General features: G+C 40.2%; 1 protein-coding gene across 22 annotated transcripts in view; it reads left to right on the top strand.

Moving 5' to 3' along the window:
* Nucleotides 1-17,008, top strand: part of rbfox3a (RNA binding fox-1 homolog 3a) — a 509,932-nt gene that overhangs the window by 84,543 nt on the left and 408,381 nt on the right. The window contains exon 2 of one of the 22 annotated variants that reach the window (XM_059653727.1): nucleotides 750-883. The exons of the other annotated variants lie outside the window; for them this stretch is intronic. The gene's annotated coding sequence lies outside the window, so the exon portion shown is untranslated. The remainder of the gene's footprint in view (nucleotides 1-749; nucleotides 884-17,008) is intronic. 22 annotated transcript variants of the gene reach the window in all.

Genomic DNA, 17,008 nt, shown 5'->3' with positions numbered 1-17,008 from the left:
TCCTATCTCTTATAACCTTTTCCAACACTTTACCAACAACTGAGGTAAGGCTCACTGGTCTATAATTACCAGGGTTGTCTCTACTCCCCATCTTGAACAGGGGAACTACATTTGCTATCCTCCAGTCATCTGGCACTATTCCTGTAGACAATGACGCATTAAAGATCAATGCCAAAGGCTCAGCAATCTCCTCCCTGGCTTCCCAGAGGATCCTAGGATAAATCCCATCCGGCCCAGGAGACTTACCTATCTTCACCCTCTGTAGGATTTCTACTACCTCTTCCTTGTGAACCTCAGTAATTCAACTTCAAGACACTTATTAAAAACAGAAAATGCCAGAGAAACTCAGCAGTTCCGGCAGCTTCTGTGGAGAGAGAAACCGAGGTAATGTTTCATGTTCAGTACGACTCTTCTTTGGACCCCTTAATCTTCTTCAAGGCATAAAACCTGATCTACAAATACTTTCAGAGCTGTGCATCACCGTGTTTCCAGAACCATCTCCTACCTGAATTACATCCTCATTCTCCTTTAACTTGTTGCCACATTCCCACTGCCCCATTGGTTGAGATCAGACGCAAGTCCCTATTCCTGAAGTTCTCTCCAAAATTAGTCTTTTTTACCATTTGTGACTTTGAAAGATACTTAAAATAACATATTTGTTCATAAATTTAGACTTTTATTGTTGGTTGGTGTCTTCCATTTTCCCTACCTCTTAAACTTTGTGTGCTACTTTGTTTTGATTTGCATAGATTTCCCAATGTCGTAAGCATCCTTACTGATCCATCGTCATCATCCAGTCCTGCCTTTGAATGTAAAGATGAAATGATTGAACTTTCAAAGTCCGTCCTCCTCTGGCTGAATCTGATGGTCTGCAAACTTGGAGGTCTTTGTTTTAATCATTCTTGAGGTGTGAATGTGCCTGGTGGAGCCAGTTTTTATTGCTCAATCCTAAATCCCCTCCAGAAGTTAGCTGTGAGATGCTTTCCTGAACTTGCATGGGAGATTGTAATTTCAAGTGCACAATTCTAATTCTTCTGGTTTCTTCTTTGAGAGTTGAGAAATCTATGATCTACAAAAGGATGGTTGTGGATAATGTAATTGTAAGTAACTGGATGAGAAGTCACACAACAGCAGGTTATAGTCCAACAGGTTTATTTGAAATCACAAGCTTTCAGAGCGCTACTCCTCGGTCAGATGAACAAACATGGGTTTGGGTCTGGGTGAGATGCTCTGGTGTGGACTCTACAGGTTGAATGGCCTGCTTCTGCACTGTCAGGATTCTATGAACTGCTTAATCAGAATAATGTAAAGAACCCCACACATTAATGCAATTTGCCTTAAGTACTGGAATGTTCACCTGATGAGGGAGCAGTGCTATGAAAGCTTGCGATTTCAAATAAACGTGTTGGACTATAATCTAGTGTTGCAAGACTTTTGACTTTGTCCACCCCAGTCTAGCACCAGCACCTCCCGTCATGTAAATAAACCGTTCAATTTAAACTGCATTCCAAAGCAGAGGACAAGGCTACAATTCTTAAGAGGTGAGCAGAAATTCCCATTCTCCCTGACAGAGTGTGAATGTGTGGGATAGATTCTAAGTTGAAACGTCAAACATTGTCACACTGGAGGAAACATGCTAGTTTTTTTTTAAAAATCATTTGCATCAAATTAAATGAAATTAAATCAAAATAAATAACTGAATCAAACCAAATTAAAACAGCTTAGAAGCCAGCCCCTTGAAATGGTCCGTTGGAGTCGTCCTAGTATGCAATGAATTATTAAACTTTATTGATATTTACCTTTATTCTACCTTCATAAAGGTAGAATACTTTGCATGTGTCAAATCCAGTACTAAAGGCTAATTGTGTTATTATGTCAGGTTCTTCACATTATTCTGTTTAGGCAATTCATAGAAACATGGAATCCCTACAGTGTGGGAGCAGGCCATTCAGCCCATAGAGCATCCCACCCTGACCCATGCCCTTACCCTATCCTATCCCTGCATTTCCCTTGGCTAATCATCTAACATATCTGTCAACACTATGGGTAATTTAACCTTGCTAATCCAACTAATCTGCACATCTTTGGACTGTGGGAGGAAATTAGAGCATCTAGTAGAAACCTACGTAAACATAGGGAGAATGTGCAAACTTCACACAGACAGTAACCCCCAATAGTGGAGTTGAACCCAAGTCCCTGTGAGGCAGCAGTATCAATCACTGAGCCACTACGGTGTCCCATTGGAAGTATTGCATGAGATCAGCATAAACATTCATTGGAAAATTGTTGAATGGCTTTCAGTATGTATGTTCCTCTTCCCTTAGAAATGTAGTATTGGCTATTCCTGTTCATGTATTCTTACAAACTTCCTGCCTTACCAAGTGAAGAGCAAAGCGAATTCTGTATTTTGTCCAATTAGGTGATATTTTAAGAGTTCCAAGGGGTGTGGGAGTGCTAATCATTAAGTAGCAAAATCTCTGGGGACTGATTCTTTCTTTATTTTCTGAGCCATTTTCGTTGAATTTCATACGGTCTTGCTGAGCGTCCTGGTGAGTTTTCAAGAGCAATCCTCCTTATCTCATCTCATTAACTACCTGTCATCCCACCACGGTGTTCCTCTGTTCTGATTCTAACCTGATTCTCTTGTACAGTGTCCAGAAATACTTCCTACTGATGGGATATCTCAGGAAATCAGGCACTGGCACCATAAGGCTGGCCTACACCCAGTCAGTCGACAGCTGCTCTGCGTGGTTTGTGACATTTTGCCCAAACCTGGCAGATAAGGGGTAATTCATGACCCCACTTAGCAGTCAGACACTTAGAGGACCTGGTAATGCCCTCTTGCCACAAAACCAACAGAGGAATTTGTAGCACCAGGCCCTGCCAGCCTAGTACATGGCTGCCACCCAGGTCAGTGCAGGCTCAGTTGTCTGAAGGAACACACGGTGTAGGAAGAAAGTCAATGACCTTGTCTACTCCTCTACAGCAGATACCATCATCTTCCCTCTACAATCTTACACTCACTGTAGATATGCTACTGCACACATCTTCCTCCAGGACTCGTGCTCCACCACTCCCACTGTTGGATCACAAAATCTTCCCTCACTTGTTTTTACCCTCCCAATTCCTTCATGACCCTAACCCCACATACCCTCTGTCATTGAGATCACCTCATCAGCTTTTCTCCCACCTACATCAGGGCCTACATCTCTCTCAATCCCTCCCATTCTTATTCCAGGAGGAAACAGGCCATGTAAAGGCAGAAATAGCCAAGGTGGGTGGTGGTGTGCCCAATATAGATTGGCTCTTCACTGTCCTCAAGAACAGGAATCTCACCCTGACGGGCCCAAGGAAACAATTGATCATGCCCAAGCCTTTGGAGTGATATCAAAGGCTGCCCTTGTTGTGCTGGGACCTCTGACTAAAGAATATCTCCCTTAACATACTAAGAACTACACCCCTTAGACATTGAGGTATGGCCAATTTGCTTGAAGCACGTGCAGTCTTTTCTCCATGTATACTGGTCTGATATTGATGTAGTGTCATGCTGTATAGAAACGCGACCACTCTCTTGACTGATGACTGCGGGCATTACGGCAAGTTTCCTGCCATTGTGTCTATATTAGAAAAGCAAGTCAAGTCACGTATACTCAGAATGAAGGGGCAAAGTGCTAAAAGGTGAGGCGGGGCAAAGCAGGGATGCTGTGAGCAGCCTGGTGGGCACTAAGAGAGTAAGCAGCCCCGAGGTGCAGCCTGGTCCAATCTGGGAGCCAGGTGCTTCTATCTGTGAACAAAGTATCCTCATAGCGGCATTGTAATAATAATTAGTGGTGCATCCAAAGGAGCAGCATGACAGTGCAGAAGTGCACTATAAGTGGATGGTAGATGTGTTCCACTGGTGGAGAGGGACTGGTGTTCATGCCTGGAGGGACAGCCATGGAGCTGGAGTTGCCAGGTACCCATGCTGATTTTCATGTGGGAAATCCATGCTGTATTGTTTCTATCTGGCAGGCGATAGGAGAGTACATATTAATGGAATGAAATGAAATGATAATGAGGGTGACAATGTGCAAAAATTCCCAGTAACAGGACATTCAACTGCTTACCACCAAGAATCTTATTTTGGTGTCTAGAACTTTGCTAGAAAATGCAATTTGTTGCTCCTGACATTGAGAAAGGCCTGGCTCAATTTCACATGTGATTCTCTCACATTTCTTGTTGTAGTCGATCCTGCTCAGACCCTGGGATGAATCTATCCAGCGCTGTTCTTATGACTATGTCTTGTGGTAGTACATTCTTTTAAACATTTCAATTTATGAAATAATCACTCTTGCGGCACTCACGAATATAAAATTACAGTTCTGCCAACCCTTTCAAAATGTTTAATTAACAATAGTAGTATAGACAATTGTATTTTGACTGGCTTTATTGCTTCCTGTTAAAACACAATTACTTGAGAATTTTCTTGTAGTTAATCATTCAATGGCCCTTCTGTGCCATACTAGTAAATAAGCACCTGCCTCCCCTCTGTCAGAAAGCCAGGACCACACTGACGCCATGTAGATTTCACTGTCTGCTGCTGATGCTATCCCAGAGGTTGAGGAATGAATGGCTGATGCCCCACTTCACAGATGACACATTTACAAGGCTGTAGAGTGAGCCAAGAGCTGGTAATAGTGATCTTGGATAGATGCTGACAATCATGGAACTCAACCTGCAACTCCTGAAACAGCAATAGGGATTAACTGCTTCCCAGTCTGACCATCAACTAAAGAATGGCCCATCAGCACTTGCTGATACTCCATCCCATTTCCAGTTATACTATTCATTGCTGATAACAATATCTCAATTGAAAAGGGAAAATAATGTGATAGGCTATAAATAATGATTCAGATGAAGCTTCAAAGTGCACGTATTCTTCATTGCATACATGACATAGTTAAAGCTAATCACTCAGAATTTCTTTCCACACTCCTTTAAAATTCAGGGATCGCTGTTTATTTTTAGTGAATGCATTGATTTCATCACGGTAAAGTTAATGACCCGAACCCACGACAGAAGACTCAGTCTGAATTGCAAGGGATATAGGCTTTACTTCCATCACATTTAATTAATTTTCAGCTCAGTCTTTTTTTAATAAACACCTTTGACCCTCATGAAACATCACTACAAAGGGTTCAAAAGTTGTTCTGATTACAAAGAAAAGGAAGGCTGGAAATAATGAGAAACCCATTCTCTAACACAATTTAAATAAAAGATGAGGCTGATTCTGTAATAGTTTGCAATGGGAGGCTAAAGACAACTATGCTACAGGAACTTATTGACATTTAAGAATGGCTTTGCTTTCAGGTTCTTTTACCATGTAAGATAATTCAGATTGCCAATCTACACATTGGACAAAAGAAGAATCCCTCAATGTCAAATCCAACATTTTTGATCTGATGTCACCTCAGATCACTAACCTTGAAGGCAAACTCATATCTCTTAATACTAGTTAATTTGGATCAACAAAAGAAAGGGAGGTCTGCTGATGTAACCACAATTGATCTGAGTGGCCTGTGGTGGAGAAAATTAAAATCAGCTAAGACTTGCACAGCTGACTCCTACCTAGTGACTGCTGTTAAGAAGTGCATACACATGCATATTAGATAAATGTAAGATTGGACTCAGTTGTGATGCCCCCCAAGATCAAGCTACCTGCTCAGAATTCAGTATTTAGGCTGCATAGTAAAATGGCTACCTATGCATTGTAAAAGGCCAGCACTTCCCAACTCTTTAGCGTCATAACCCCATTTTGATGCATGCAAATTGCTGATGTCCCAGATGTTTACTTGTGTGTGGAGTCTGAGGAGGTAGGGGAAGCCCTAAATGAGTTTTTTGCTTCTGTCTTTACGAAAGAAACGAACTTTGTAGTGAATGAAACCTTTGAAGAGCAGGTGTGCATGCTGGAATGGACAGAGATAGAGGAAGCTGATGTGCTGAAGATTTTGTCAAACATTAAGATTGACAAGTCGCCAGGCCCGGACCAGATTTGTCCTCGGCTGCTTTGGGAAACGAGAAATGCAATTGCTTCGCCACTTGCGAAGATCTTTGCATCCTCGCTCTCCACTGGAGTCGTACCTGAGGACTGGAGAGAGGCAAATGTAATTCCTCTCTTCAAGAAAGGAATTAGGGAAATCCCCGGCAATTACAGACCAGTAAGTCACATCGTGAGCTGAAGGGTCTGTTCTGTGCTGTACTGTTCTATGTTCTATGTTTGAGGGGGAGGGGCTGTTAGGGAGCCTGTCAGAAGGAGAGATAGGAGGGTGTAGACTTGTTAGGGGCAGTATTCCTTTGGGAGTGGGGCTTGAGGGAGAGAGATCTGTGTGTGAGAGGATGTATGAGAGGGGCTGGAATACCTGCAAGTGTGTGTGTGTGTGTGTGTGTGTGTGTGTGTGTCAGGGGTGAGGGGTGATGCGGGGAGTGGTCAGGAGCTGTTTAATCCGAATATAACCACCAAGCAACAAACCACTCTACTGTTAGGCTTTTCAAGATATGTTTCGGGCCTCCATGTCTGGATAGTTAGGCCCCGCCCATGATTTTAAAAACTTGGATGATTTAAAAGGACCCCTCAGCTGTTAGGACTCAGAGATCTACAGGAACCATTGCTGCTTTGGAACTTACATCACCCAAATTTTACATACCAACCATACGGGTGTAGGGCAGGGGTAGGGGCAGGGGGGCAGGGTGGTCACAACCTAAAGTTTGAGAAGCTCTGTGGTAAAGATTTCTACTCTCTGTGTCTGGAGAAATTACGTTTAACTGAGTTGCTGAAGTTTTTTTGAAGCGGCAACAAGAAGGGTTTGCAGTGCTGCTGATGCAGTGTATGTGGACTTTCAGAAGGCTTTCAAAACGGTACTGCACAACAACATTTTGAGAAAGGTTGTAGCTCATGAAATGAAACAGAGGCAGTAGAAACTTGCTTCCAAAATTGCCTGAGTGACAGGAAATAGATGGTAATAGTCAATGGATTTTTTTTGGGCAGGAGGAAGGTTTGTAATGGAATTCCCCAGGGTTCATAATCGGGATTCTAGCTTTTGCTGATACATCTGAATGATTGCAATCTTTGTATTCAGGGGACAGTTTCAAAGTGTGTGGATGATTCGGAACTTGGAAACATTGTAAACTGTGAGGAGGACAGTTCAGAACTTCAGAGGGAATTTAGGCAAGTTGGTGGAATCGGCAGATAAGTGGCAGATGGAACTCAGTGCTATTGTGACGTGATACATCTGGTAGCAAAGGCCTGGCCTGGCAATATAAAATAAGGGACATTTCAAAAGGGTAATAGGATCAGAGGAACCTGTGTCTATATGGGCAAAGATCATTGAAGATGACATATTCGGTGTAGAGAGCAGTTAATACAGTATACAGTATTATGAATAGGGCTCAGAGCATAAGAGCATGAAACTAATACCAAACAACTATATAAGACACTGATTAGATTTCAACTGGAGTGTTATATACAGTTCTGCATGCAACATCAGAGATTGTGCATGCATTAGAAAGAGTGCAGAATAGATTTACAGTTATGAGATAGGTTGGGGAAACTTAGACTGTTCTTCTCGGAGAGAAAGCCAAGAGAAGAATTGATGGAACTTTTCAAATTCATCAGGGACTGAATACAGTGAATGGAGAGAAACTGTTCCTGCTCATTAAAAGGATGAAGAAGAGGGCAAAAATTAAAATGATCTGCAAAAGAAGCAAATATGATGTGAGAAAATATCTTTCTCTTGCAACAATTGGTTTGATTTGTAATGGACTGTCTGGAAACATGATGAATGCCATTCAACTCCATTCTAGTGGACATTCGATGAATAATTAACAAGAAACAAAGTACAAGGGTATGGGGGAGAAGGCAAGAGAATGTCCCAAATTTATGATGCTCATTTGGAGAGCAGAGCAGACCACAATAGGCCACATGGTCTCTTTCTGCACTGTGTTACTTCTTTGTTAGTAAACACCACCCTTCAGAAAGTTAGAAGAATAAAAAAAAAGACAATGTTTACATTTACAATTGTATCTGCTGATATCCATTTCCATTCTTCCAATAATTATCTGAATTCCAATAATTCGGATGTTGTCCCTAAACCTATATCTAAGACATCAGTTGCTCTCCTTTGGAAACAATTTTGCATTTAATAATGTTTGTCCTCGCTACTCATAAAGTTGGTGAATTTAATTTACTATTTTCTGCTCCTAAACCTTTCTCTTATTTATTTTCAAGCTTGCATCTAATATTGATGTCTGTGGTGTATTCAAAACAAAACAATTTATATTGTACCCACTTTGAAAAGAAAATTATCGAAACAAAGTGAAATGACATTAACAGGGCTGTAGTCATCCTGCAAGGTTACAAAATAATCCACTTGCCCACATAAGGAGTTAGGATACTATTTCATTTCCGTCTGCTGCTATACACATAATTGCAATGTATGTAACTGTTTCGTTGAAGCAGTCACCTTGTTATTAAAAATCATGTCAAAACTCAATGGGGTAATTTTAACTTAATCCAACTCCCAGGAAGCTTGAGTGCAACACTGGTTTTAAATCCAGCTTGACTTTATTCTCCATTGAAGTTGATGGCAAGCAATATTGTGCAGCTTCTAAAGCTGGCATCTCACCCGAATCTTTGGGTTAAACATACCCCAAATGCTTCTGTCATTTTGAAAACTCCCCGTCCCACTTGACAGATCACTCTTGATACAATAGACCCCCATGGATATCGTGAAATATTCATTCCCATATGCAATGTTTCTTTAAACATTAAGCACCTACCTCTCAGTAAATTTGGTTTTATTCCAAAATTCTCATTGTAGAATGCCATTTTTTGAGGTAGCTGCAAACAGTGTCAGCCCAGAACCTAAATTAAAAAATGATGATATGGGGCTGCAGGAGATTCCATTCCTAGACTAATACTGAACAATTTTGGTAAATAATTTGGCCATATAAACAACACTTATACTGTAGCAGTAAGTCCATCAACAACAGTTCAAACATGTTTTTCTTTGAAAATAGTCGAGGTCTTTTCCCCAGAGTAGGGGAATCTAAAATAAGAGGGCATAGGTTTAAGGTGAGGGTGGAATATTTAAAAGGGACCTGAGGGACAATGTTTTCACACACAGGGGAGTGAGCATATGGAATGAACTGCCAGAGGAAGTGGTAGAGGTTGGTACAATTACAGCATTTAAAAGGCATCTGGATGGGTATACGAATGGGAAGGGTTTAGAGGCCAAATGGGACTAGATCAGTTTAGGATAGCTGGTCAACATGGACAAGTTGGACCGAAGGGTCTGTTTCTGTGCTGTTATGACTGTATAGTTAAATTTCCTGTACAGCATTTAATTTGATCAAGACACAAAGAATCATTATGGTGTCATCATAAGGAAATTGTTGTCAAACATTGAAACTTGTTATGCATAAGAATTTTACTCAGATAAGACAGCTTTATTAAATTCAATAATTCTCTTCAGTCTGAAGCCAATTCCATAAGCTGGTTAAGGAACATGTGATGTCTGTGTGAGATAACTGTGTGTAAGGTAGAGCTGATGAAAAGTCATGTGGAAGGAAGAAAGACATAACAATATGCTTTGTGAATCCTGGTCCAAATATGTAATAATTTAATTCCATGTCTAAGGTTACGATTAGGAAGGAAGTTATTCATTTTATGCATCAATTTTGAAACGTCTGATCATTTGTTGAAAGCATTTCAATTCAAAATGATGCAGCCTGTACAGTGCTAACCAAAGTAGCAATGCATTAATACTCAACTCAGAATTTATCTCTTGGAATAGACCTACAGATGACTTATTAGTCTTGTGTTGTTGGGTAAATTAGAGCTGAATTCTAGTTGAAATGTTCACATTTATTAGTTGTATATATGAATGTGAACTTAGATTAAACTGTTGTAAAATATCTGTTGCAGAAACTTATGGCTGCAAGTGATCATCTGACCTTCCTGTATGCCATGTGTTTGCTTTTTCCAAGTTTGATAAGAATATCCTAAAGGTAGGGGGCGGTAGGGGTTGGTGCACATATTTAAAGAGAACGATTGCATGTCTGAAATGCTTTAGGTTTTCTGTCCTTTGTTGGCATGATAATATGAATCCCACTTGAGCCTCAAAATCAATGATGTCAGTAATTGAGCCCCATGCTGATTAGGATCAGGGTATCACAATGAGTGTAGAGTGAGATTTATCAGACAGGAGCCATTATCTCTTACATTAATGCAGAGAAACTATTGATTTCTTCTGAACCATGGCTAGCACTTCACACGGCCAGCACCAGTAATTCCCTTAAACCTTAATAACTGTGTTTTTAAGAACAATTTAGTGAACACCATCTCCAACACAATACTCAGATTGGTGATTTTGCTTCTTTTTCATGTACTATATACTGTATCAGAGATGTTAACTACATTGTCTGTATTTAGTAGAATGTTAGACACTAAACTTCAGAAGATGTAGAACTTGAATTGGGGAACAGAGAGGCATAGATTTTATGAAGGCAGGGAACAAGTAACTACCTGGCCCGAGCTAAACATCAGTTGCAAATTATTTATTGTGATATTTAGTTGTACCAGCCCTCAACAATCATATGTTGGGAGCCACTTCCATTGGATCAGAGTGAGTCTTCTGCACTTCAAGGACAGGAAGTCCTCTCTCAGACAGCTGCCTGCCAATCTGATTGGCTGGTAGTTCTGTACTCCCAGCAGTGCCAGAAGAGAATAGTGGCTCAGATTGGGACTGGGTGGGAAGGCTGCAGGCTAGCAACCCACTTTATTTTAGATGCTCCCACCCACCCAACCGCCACCTTCAAATATGCAAAGAAAAGCCATAAATTTCAGAACCATTTCTTTCTGACTAACAGAAATTACACTGTACTAATGTGGTGCCTGTGTCTGTTTCTGGAGTTTGGGAATAGTACTGTGCTGAAAAGCAACTTTCTGTTCTTTTCACTGTCTGAATCTGATATAAGGGAATATCAGCACAAGTGAGCTCTTTCATTATTGTCTCTGTGTAGATCAGGTACTAAATCTAGCCATTTGTCAACTAGTCACTCGTATACTTTCCTACATTTTTAACTGTTATTTACCAACTATCATCTGACATATACTGTCTCTTTCTCTGTTTAGCACATTTCTGTACACATTCAATGGACAAAAACTTTTTCAAAGCTTGTCTTTGTTTTGACACTGTCTAAATGAAGCATTTTGGTTTGAGAAGAGACACGCACCAATTTAGTTTGGGACATCTCACAAAGGTCTATCAAAACAACTCCTTGCTTTTATCTCATGACTTTGAAGATGGAAGAACGGAAAATTTTATCACTTTGCAGTTACAGCAAGGCGTATGTTTAATTTTCACAAAATGTTTATTTGTTGACAATGATGAATTAACCAAACCAGACTGTGTCTATGCCATAAACTACTAATAGAGGTCACATATTTCAGAGGGGCCATCTGTATCCATGCAGCAGATTTTATTATAACAAGTGTTTGGTGCATCAGTCTGGGAACTTGATGCAGATGTTTACAGAAGCTTGGAACATTGAACCAGCTGCCTGAAGTGTTCCTTAACGAGAGCCTGAATCATTATTTTAGAACCATACATGTCCGTTGAAGTAATCCCTGCATGATCAATGAAGTTGTCTGCTTAATAGTCAGCATGTTTTCTCAGGTCAGCTTTGAGCAGTCTGAAGCATGTATCAGTGACGACCAAATGAGAAAAGAAATTACTGGAGAAACATTCAGTGGGAAGTATCATGCAAGGATGATAGATAAAAGTAGTAGGCCTTGCAAAATGAGAATCTGGGCTAATGTTACGTAGTGAATGGAACATGCTGAGTTTTTAGAGCAGCAAGAAATGTCAGAGATGTACTGTGGTAGTGTTCTTGGCTGTTTTTTCAGATTTTCTTTCAATATAAATGAGGTGAGACTCCATCATTACATTCACAGAGACCAACAAATTAGCTCAACATGATAGGGATCCATCTTATGAAGACAAGAGTTCATTTACTGACTGTAATGGAAAGTAAGTCAGGACATACAAAATCATTTGTTATAGTAAGTGGTTTGTAACAAGAGGGGAAAACTTGCAGTGAGCAATGCTTTCATCACCTAATGCACATGGGTAGCACATTTCTGACTCGCATCTGCACCAGTAATTTTTTTTTGGGCAGAAGAGAAGGAACTTAGCAATCCATGTCCAGTATTTAACTGTTTGAAAATAGACACCAGTTTTTGCCTTGCACTCATCAAGACAGAAACACAAGCACCTATAGTTTCAGAGATAATGGGAACTGCAGATGCTGGAGAATTCCAAGATAATAAAATGTGAGGCTGGATGAACACAGCAGGCCAAGCAGCATCTCAGGATGCATCAGTGCATCAGTTCCAGGGCTACCAAAAGATCCAGGTTGTCTGAATAGGTTCACAGACAAGATTTAATATAATGGCTTTCCATGGTGTCCATTGTTTGGGAACATGTACAGTTAGTTGAGGGAAGCTGGAGATTTTTTCTGCATTAAAAGCTGATTTTAAAATGTTAAAATTTATGGCTCAGCTTAAAAATTCAAGAACTAAAGTGCAACGAGGATCCAACTCAACCTTGAACTTGAGCACTAAGTCCCAGTGTTAATAAAATGGTCAAATGTGGTGCTGCTAACTCATCTCCCACCTACCGATCTGCACATAATTGAGATTTGGTTGCAATCTAGTTTTATAGGTCAATAGGTTTTAAGCAATTTGAATTTAATTAAACTGCACCTTCAAACCCAAGCTGGCTTGCTGATCTTATCTCTACCTCCTTGTGTATGAGATCTCTTCAGAATCTTTCAAAATAATGTGCCTGTTTTTGTCTAGTAATATCTTCTGGACATTAATGTGCACTTTCCACTTGATTCTTTCCCCCTTCAGTTTTCCGTAACGATAACCCTGATTATCACAGATTGAAGTACTTTTCATTCTACTTTTTCCAAGGGGGCCTATCTGTTCAATCCTGCCTCTTCTACTCCAGTTGACAATTCAAGCAATTATGTAAATTGCAAGCATGTTGACCTCAGTCTACTCATGAAAGTAATCTTCATTGAACAAATTACAGGTTCATAGATTTTTTAGTACAAACTAGTGTTTCCATTTAATGTGTTCTCTTCATCATTGTTTAGCAGCCCCTGAGAGTGAAGAGGAAGCCAGCTTCACTACTAAGGCTGAATAGAAGTGAAAATTTCATATTGATTTTAAACAATTTCTTTCTGATGCTGCGATTTTCAAGTGGTCAGATAAATATAGAATATTAAAATAATATCAATAAAGTGCCAAAGCCTGACTGACGACACAAAATTGAAAGAAGTTTACTGCAGGGAGTTAATAGATAGAAATAATAAATGATCCTACCCCTTAATGCCATATTGGTTCCTTTTGTATTACATTGTCAGATTAACAGGGTTAAAACCTCACCTGTTTGGGGGAAAATAGTAGCTTCATCCATTTGTTGTTCTGTTCCAATTTTCTGGCTTTCTTACAGACAAAATAACAAAATGTTCACTAGAACACCATTACTTTAACACATTTTACCATTTTATCATTGCAATCACACATAAACTAGAAGCAATTCAATAAGAGGGACACCGATATTGACACTTGTGCACTGATGCCAGTCTGAGTTAAGACATTATGATTGCTCAAATGCCAAAAGAAGCATTGGTTTAATTTAAATGTTTCATAGAGTCAGAGTGGCAGGCAATGGCCCAGTGGTATTATTGCTGGACGGCTCATCAAGAGACCCAGATACTGTTCTGGGGGCCTGTGTTCAAATCCTGCCATGACAGATGGTGGAATTTGAATTCAATAAATATCTTAAGAGTCTAATGATGAGCATGAATCCATTGCTGATTGTCAGAAAATCCTATCTGGTTCACTAATGTCCTTTAGGGAAGGAAACTGCCATCCTTACCTGTCTGGCCAATATGTGACTCCAAACCCACAGCAATGAGGTTGACTCATGTATCCCCAGAGGGGAATTAGGGATGGGCAATAAATGCTGGCCTAGCCAGCGAAACTCTCATCCCATGAATGAATAAAGGATAAATAAAGTCATAGAGTCCTACAGCACAGAGACAGGACCTTCAGCCCAAACTGGTTCATACCAACCAAAATGTCCCTATACATTAACCTCATTTGCCTGCATTTGGCCCATATCCTTCTAAACTTTTCCTATCCATGTATTCATCCAAATGCCTTTTAAATTTGTTCATGTACCTGCCTCAACCACTTTGCTGGCATCTCATTCCACATGTGTACCACCCTCTGTGGAAAAGGTTGCCCTCAGGTTCCCATGTATTCTTTCCACCCTTAAACTGATGCCCTCTAATCCTCAATTCCCTCACCCTGGGAAAAAGATGGAGTGCCTTCACCCTACCAATTTTAAACACTTCTATAAGATCCCCTATCAATCTCCTATGCTCTAAAGAAAATAAATCCAAGCTTGTCCAGCCTCTCTCTTTAATTCAGTCTCTTGAGTCCTGGGAACATGCTTGTAAATTTCTTCTGCACTCTTTCCAGTTTAATAACACCCTTCCTATAGCAAGGTGACCAAAATTGAACACAGTACTCCAAGTCCAGCCTCACCAATGTCCTGTACAACTGCAACATAACTTCCCAAGATCTCTGCACAGTGCCCTGACTGATGAAAACCAGTGTGCGGGGCCAAAAGCCTTCTTCACTGCCCTGTCTACCTGTTTCAATTGGTCTGCTTTAAACAGTGCATAAAAGTCAATTGAATCGAGAACTGATGGATGTAGTTTTCCTTTTTGAAAGGCGATTAGACATTTAAATCGAACAACAAAAGTCTTACCTTAACACCCACTCACAAGATATGCTGAAATTCAGTGAAAATGTGGCTACGTTGTGTTTGAAATAGAAATGTTGTCTTATGGCAGCAGAAATTGTTCTTCTAAGATTGGGGGTGTGTCCAATGTTGAGGCCAAATTTGACCTCATACACCTTATCTGCTTCTAATGTGTGAGAGAGGACAAAGGTTCCTCCCTAATGTACTTCAACTATGAAGTTACATTAACTGCATATATATTGCACTTTCAGTTCAGTTGGGGAAAGCAGTTTGAGCACTCTTATTTTAGCATTTTAAATAACAAAATTTGTTTTGGAGAAAGAGCAGCTTTTAGAAGTAATTTGCTGCAGCGTATTTAGATTGACGAGGAATTCTGTCAGCTGCTTCCCTTTCTCCCCTACTGCTGGTTGTTGAGATGGATGAAGTCAGTTACAAAAACTGCGGTTGGGTACTGCGTCCGTTTTCCTAGTGATCTAAACTTTTTTTCCTGCTAGTATTTGTTGAAAAACGAGGAGGAAAGCAATAGAATAGGCTCAAGGCGGCGTTCCACGGTTATGTGCTAATTCACGGTCAGATTATACTGATGCATATCTGAATCAGCACCAGTTTGAAATCAATTGCTGAAGGAGTCACGCTTACACTGGCACTGATTTACCATGAATAAACCTGCTGAGATATACTGCATTTCACAGGTCAGATTTCAGCAGATTTCAGCTCAGATCTGACCTCCAAAACGTAGTCTTGCCACTGTGGAGGCTGACTCTGTCAGTCCTGTTACACCAATGCATTTGGTATAGAGTTGATTTATTGTAAGTAAGGATAGCTGTACAATTTGAATTTTGATTTGGACCAATTTTTAGTATTAGAATTTGATTGCAATTGTGATTTAATTAATTTTATTTGAACTGAAGGCCGGAAGTGTTTGATATGTTCTGTGAACGAATTTAGAACTCCTTGTCGGAATTCACTATAGGTAAGTTACAAGGTGTAACTGAGACTTTGCGATCAAGGGACAGAGAATTAGAAACACTTGCTTTCAAAGGCAGGATTATAATTTTAGAATTCTAATTATTGGCATTAACTCGCCATATTTTAAGATCAGAACGCACTGAACAGTACAGATCTTCAGCAAAAAAAATCTGTTCTCTTTTCTTGAACGCACGCCAACCTAATTTTAGTGTCTGGCTCTCGGAAGCAGAAAGTTGAATTCCTCACCTTAGGCAGTCGTTGCCTTTTTAAAATCCAATAATTTAAGGAAGAAATAAGTGAGCTTGTGCTGAATGTGCGGTGCCTGTCACGCGGAGCGATTTGTAAGGTGAGTTAGTGAGGCTATCATTCAGTGAGAACTCTGCGAGCAGAGCCCAGCACCGAGCTGCCAATCCCCTAGTCATCCATTAGTAATGGAGAAAGTAATTCACTTCTCATTTATAATGTATGGCCTAAGATACACCTTGATACTGTATTATGAAGTTTATGAACAGCTTAGACATTACACACTCCACTGCCCCTACACTAGAGCACCAGCAACTGCCTGGCAGTCACATGCTTCCACAGGCATTCTCTGGATATAATGCCGCAGCCGTTTTATGTTACTTCTTCTGCTCCACTAAATAATAAGAAGAGGCAGAGTGAGAACTCAGCAGTTTTGTGAAGAGTTTACTGCACTACTTCTATCATCTTGGGGTTTGATTCTAATTAGCATCCAGCTGTTTTGTGTGGACATACCACAATTAGTTTTAATCTTAGGTTCATGGTACCTGAACAGCAATTCAACCCGGGAGCTGAAAGGTGAATGGTCACAAAGCTTAAGAGTGCTGCAGCTTTGTGGCTTGTGGAATAAAGGTTTAATAACTCAGCGATGTGAGAAGTGAGTGGAATAAGCCCATTTTAAATTTTGTTGTCTAGAACTGAAGCCTTTTTATTCAAGAAGAATGCCCCAGTATGATCATGTATTGATGATGGGCTAAGAAGGACAATATTTGCACAGTCCAAGGTGACACCCTGGCTAAAAAAAATTGGATCAAGATAACTAATGTTCCTCAATATATTTACTTCCTACTTAATCCGAACAACTGTGTTATAACTGATTCCTTCAAGCCATAACTTTTTGATTGTTGCTCTGATCT

The sequence above is a fragment of the Stegostoma tigrinum genome, chromosome 22, assembly GCF_030684315.1.
Source record: "Stegostoma tigrinum isolate sSteTig4 chromosome 22, sSteTig4.hap1, whole genome shotgun sequence".
NCBI lineage: Eukaryota > Metazoa > Chordata > Chondrichthyes > Orectolobiformes > Stegostomatidae > Stegostoma > Stegostoma tigrinum.
The sequence above is the reverse complement of the archived record's forward strand: the minus strand, read 5'-3'. Positions and strand labels throughout refer to the sequence as shown.